This window comes from Talpa europaea (genome assembly GCF_964194135.1).
Source record: "Talpa europaea genome assembly, chromosome: 1".
Lineage (NCBI taxonomy): Eukaryota > Metazoa > Chordata > Mammalia > Eulipotyphla > Talpidae > Talpa > Talpa europaea.
This window is the reverse complement of record NC_140073.1, coordinates 122,538,991-122,545,030: the sequence shown is the minus strand read 5'-3', so window position 1 is coordinate 122,545,030 and position 6,040 is coordinate 122,538,991.

Here is a 6,040-nt window from a genome sequence, read left to right as displayed (position 1 = left end):
CTCTATAGATACATATTAAAAATCAATCTTCACACAAATGTGATGTTGAGGAAGCAAAACTTTCAAATATTCACTGCTATATTTTAGATAACACACGGGGTAGACAATTCAAAAAGCAATTAAGTACAGATGCAGCAAAATGGACCTTACCAAACTAAGATCCTTTATTTGGTGATATTATTTTCCAGGTTATAAATATCTGTATCTAATAAATAAATGAAGTAGTCTAAAAATAAACAAGAATTCATTAAATCAGATAATTTAATGAATACTTCAGAATTCCCCAGAGGTATAATGATGGAATCAATTAAAATGCAAATCAAGAATAGAAAACTATCACCCATTTTTCTCCTCAATGAAATTATATATTTATGAAAGATTTGTTGAGATTTCCTTCAAAACTATCAATATAATCCAGACTTTTAAAAGCTCAATTAATTTAATTAGTGTTTTATGGATGAGAATCCCTGAAGAGAGTTTTAAGTTAGCCAAGTTCAAAGGCTTAGATGGCATAAGTGGATTCAAGAAAACCTTCTTGTGGTTGAGGAAATTAAAAGCTCAGAAAATTCAAATTAACCTTTTTGCCTCTGTAAGTGCCAAGAAATTCCTTTCGACAATTCTTGAGATGACATTTTCTATAAAGTCCCAACTTTTAAAACTGATTACAAAATTCAGCAGTAAACAGTTAAAGAAAGAAAACATACACAATTGTTATTTTGAGTTAGTCTCAATTTTACATATCAAAAAATATATAATTAAGCTTTTCACCAACTAATTTAATTTTTTTTTAAATCCATTTTCTAGCCATATGATACCCTTACAGGGGAATGGACTATTAGCTGGACTTGGGTTGCAGCCATCACTTGGAAGTTCTACAACAGCTCCGGTGTGCAGTGGTTTCCAACCCACCCAAAGGATGATTAGTTCCTCCCCCGCCCCGGCAATACGATGACCTCCTTCATCAATATTAAGTTAGTTCTTAAGATTCTACTGGTACTGAGTCCTGTCGTCTTTGAAGAAGCCAATAGGAAAGAAGAGTCCTTTTTATGCCTATTGGCATCACCAATATTGTCCCCTCTTGCTAGGTGGTACGAAAAAAGAAAAATAAAGCAGAACGAGCAAGGACTTTGCAGACAAGTCTAGGCTTAAATCCTAGTTCTGCCCTTCTGTCTTTAAGTGACCTGGGGTGAATTTTTTAACCCCTCCCACTCTGCTTCTTTTTATGAACAGTGGGAATAATAACAGTATTACTTCATCAAGGTATTATAAATAAGAGATGAGATAGTATCTGATAAGTACCTTATTTCTTATCTGCCACTTTTATAGTGCCTTTTGTTAAATATGTAGCTCAATGCAGATAACAATGCAGTAAAACCTTTCTGGCAGACATCCTTGGGAAAGATGTTCTGATTTTATTTTTAACTATTAAGTATTGAAACAATCACTCCAGTAAATATTTTAATTGCATTGGCGAGGAGGACTGTATTCAGGACATGTGATAAGGGCTTTATTTCTCATAGTAGGGTCTTCCTTATTACAGTTTTGATCTGAGATCACAAATTCAAGACCATAGATGAGGGAGTGTCTAATAGGGATTTATGTCTGTGAGACACCATTATCTTTTACTATACTCCATTCATAATTGATATGTTGTTACAACTTGGCATTTTATGAGATTTGAGGAGTAAATCGATAGTACTAGTTACTAAGGTACTATTTACTAAAACAAAGAAGGAAGCAAAATAAAAGAGTAGCAGGCATAATGATCACACCACTTAGAAGTTGGAGTGAGAAGGGAGTTGGAAAAGAGGGTCTCCAGCACTGAACACATGGACTGTGTCCTACAGGGAACACTAAGGAGCTCCGGAATGTTTGCTTCAATTCCAGAATGCAAACATCATGCATAAGCGGACGACCAGCTAGTGGGAATCAGTTTCAAGGTGCTGCTTAGAGACTGGATTATGCAGTATGGATTGTGTGAGACAGAATATGGAGGATATGAGAACAGACAACACAGGAGCCTCGGCTTAGATGAGTGAGGCCCTCAGCGCTGTCTTCTATGAGGGAACTTGCAAGCAATGGTGCATTTGAAAAGGGTGCTAAGAAGACTGATTAAAATGATGGAACATCTGAGAAATTCATCCCTGTTTATAGATCCTGAGGAAGGCAAAGCGAGGTAAGGCCAAGAGAGGTCTGGAGAATGCAAAGGGAATATTGTGGTGATAAGTGTCTTCTGTACCATTGACGACAGACTACGTATGAATGGGCATTATGTTACAACAGGAGAGGGTTTGGTTAGATAGCAAAAGAAACTACTTCAGCAAAAGTTGAGAGACCAAAACATTTATTAAACAGAATATGTATGCATTTTGTAGCTGTACAGGGATAAAACTAAACAGTTAACTTAATTCTATGTTTTGCTAGTTTTTGGTGAGTGTGATGGGCAAGATGTCTCTTTTCCTCTTTTCTAGATTCTTTCTTTTGACTAAGATTTCCTAAGACCTCATTTGGCCTCCAGTTTTCCCAGTGAATACTATTACTGGAAAATGACAAACTTTCCATATAGGAATATATTTCTTTTTTAAAAATTGAGATCAACTTAACATAAAATTTACCATTTTAAAGTATGCATATCAGTGACTTTTGGTAAATTCACAATGTGGTCCACTGTCACTGCTATCTAGTTCCAGAACATTTTCACCACCCTAAAAGGAAACCCCATACCCATTAAGCAGTTACCACCTATTCTCTCCCGCCCCACATTCCACCCCCCCCAACCACTATATGTTTTCTGTTTCTGTGGTTTACCTTAAGAATATATATTTCTTTTGGAATCTTCTGAGTTCTGCATTTAATTTTCCAACAAGAAACCGTAGACTACTGAGTGTATCTGTGTGTGTATATGAGGGTAAGAGGTGGTGTTAGCATTCATGAGAAACTTTGCAAGACCTAAACTATTTAAATTGTCAACACAATGTAAAATGTAGGAGGATACTTACTTTTTAATTAGATATATCTTAAATCAGACGTCTGAACTTAAATTTATCAAGTGTCCAGTCACTTATAGGTTATAGAAATGTCAAACAGTTCTTGAAATACACCTGTAACACTGAAAAAGGCTTTTGAATGGCAAAATGGTTTTATAGCTGCTAAGTTATATTAAAAAGTTTCACACCCAACAGAAGTTTTGTCCTGGATTTGAGCTCTTCCTGTATTAGCTGATGATATCCCTAATACTTTTCTTTAGAGAAGCTTAGTGGAGACCATTCTTTATTCTGTGTTTGTCCTGGTAAGCACATCAGATATAGCAGAGGAAACAGGATGCCTGACGGGTAAGTGAAAAAGCAACTTTAAAATAGTAAAACCCCTTTTATTTCCCAACCATAAATACTTATTAATTTTAAATTAAGATATTTTATTCGGGTTGAAATTTTTCAGAAGTTAGTTAACCTGTTCACAATTTAAAAACTTTTTAAAAAAAAATTGAAAATGATCTTTAGGGTGTCTATATTTGAAAACTTCATTTAAAACTTATGGCTTAGTATGATTACATTGACAGGAAAATTGTGTGCTCTGAGTTCTGGAAAAGCTATATATGACTTCTGAAAGAAATCTTAATTTTCAGCCAGTCAGATGCTTCCTTAGAAGGAGGAATAACCAGTTGGGATCTTGTGATTTAAGTGGTGCATTGTAATCTCCACTGTCAAGGTGAGGCAATTACTATCATTTTGCTTGTAATTTGATGACTTTTATTTCATTTTCACTTGCAATTTCTTTCCGTTTCATGATCCCCAACTAGTATCTTCATTGTTCCTGTAAATACTTAGATTTCCCCTCCCAAAGCTCAAACATATCACTGGTTTTGATGTTAAGGATCTTGCTTTTTCTTTCCAATGCATTTTTCCTATGTGATCAGTAACATCTCCCTTTTTCACCATTCTCTCAATTTGGGCTTCTGGGGACTCCTTGATAACAATGGAAAACAGTTTCATGTTGAAGTAAACATGATTCAGCTAACTATTCCCAAAACCATTTCACAGTATCAACTGTGAACTTTTTCCTTTCTTTTTAACCAACTGAACCTTCTTCTAGCCACCTGAAAGTTGGGGACAGCACACTTGCCATGTGAAAATTAATGTAAAGTTTCTTGCTGAGACAGGCTGTTGGCAAATGTGCAAAGTATCATTATGTTTTGTGCCTTGCTCTTGGACCTATCAAGAAAATCCATTTCCAGCAAGAGATGTTACAATGTAGAGGGATTTAATTTGCCAGTTCATTTTCCATAGGTCCCTCAGTGTGGATACATGAATCTATTTTCCAGTTCAAAAGACAAACCACAATCTTTCTAGAAGTCAAAAGAAAATACTTGAACACTTGAATGTATTGTGAAAAGGAAGGGGGGGTGCAGTTAACAGTGGTAACTAAACTGCAAATCCACTATCTCTGCCCTCCAGACCACATCCCAACTGAATCCAGGGGCACCCCACCCACTTAGACTTGTGGGGCTCCTGATTGAGAATTCAGATAGGACATATATTCATGCCGTCTCCCTTCATTACAGAGTGTCAGTCGGGCCTGTGTCAAGGGTGTACAGTTTGGTTGGAGTTTCAATGTGTGGGATCCACTCCTGGGGGTTTGGCAAGATTGAGAATGGTAAGGAAACTGGTTCCTATATAATAGGGACCAGAATGCCCCAGGGATTTCTGAACAGCAGTAAGAGAAGAGCAGAAAAGTCTAGGAACGATTAACTCTGGTGTTCTTGAGAGTCATTCAGCTGTGTCTCCAGGAGATGACCGAATGGCCTTATCTGGACAGGGGTGGACCCAGGGACACACCTGGGCCTACCGGTATTCCTGGTAATTGCCTGTCAGATAGTAGGACTTTTGGAAGAGAGGAGGGGAAGAGACTCCGGGTGGGGGGAAGACGCCCTAAGGCTTTAGGGGAGAAGGCAGACTGATGAGGGCAAATGCCTGGCCAGCTTCTTCCTTATTACATCTTCAGGAAGGATGTGAGCACCTGAGTGCCGGGGGTGGGGGTTGGGGGTGAGTCCCTGACTAGCTGCAGGACCCAACATCTCCAAGCCTCTGTTTACTTTTCTGAAAACTCCGCTCTGATCTTTGCTCCCCTTCCTGCCCTTTGATTCTGATTCTTTGAGGGAAGCCCTGCTTTGCACTCCTGCGAAGAAAAAATATTTTCTGCCGCCGGCGAGCCAGAATGGGAAGGCCAGGAAAGCGGCCTAGATAACACGAATTGTATATATTTACAGGCCCATATTAAAAGCCATTTTTGTTTTAAAAAATCAGAGATCCCCCAAGCCTGGCTGCCGCTTTGCAGAGTGCCCATCGGCCCTCCCCGGGGACGGCCAGGTCGCCTGTGTCCAGCGCCTCCCTGCAGCACCTGCCGGCCCGCCTCGCGCACCCCTTGTCCCCGCAGCTCCCGCACCTTCCCCCTCTCCAGAAACACCCCGCTCCTAGGCTCCCGGTTCCCCTCTCGGGCTGCCTGGAGGGCAGCAAAGCCCGGGGAGTGGAGCGGGCCGAGACGCAGGTCCCGGCAGGCCGCGCGGGTTGTTTGTGGCCGCCGCACGCGGGCGCCCCGGGCGAGCCACCCGGCCTAGGAAGGGCGTGGAGGCCGGCCTGGAGCGCGGGGCTGGCGGGAGGCTGGCCTCGGGCGGCTGGGACGCAGGGGTGGCCCTAAGAGGGAGGGGGCGGCCCCGAGCCGGCGTCGGGAGGGAGCTCCGCCCCGGCCCGTATAAGTGCTAGGCCGGCCCGGGGCGGCTGCGGCGGCTGTGGCGCGAGCTGGCACCGGGGCGCCCGCACGGCTCCGGCGGCCTGTTGAGCCTCCCACCCTCCTCCATAAGGCTTTGCCTTTCCAACTTCAGCTACAGTGTTAGCTAAGTTTGGAAAGAAGACCAAAAGAAGACGCACGGGCCGCTTTTCTTTTGTTGTTTACCGCAGTAGTCGTTGGGGTCTTTTTGCACAAGGCTGTTGTGTTCCTAGTGGTGCTCTCTTCAGTCCCATACACTCCTGTTAACAAGGACCTC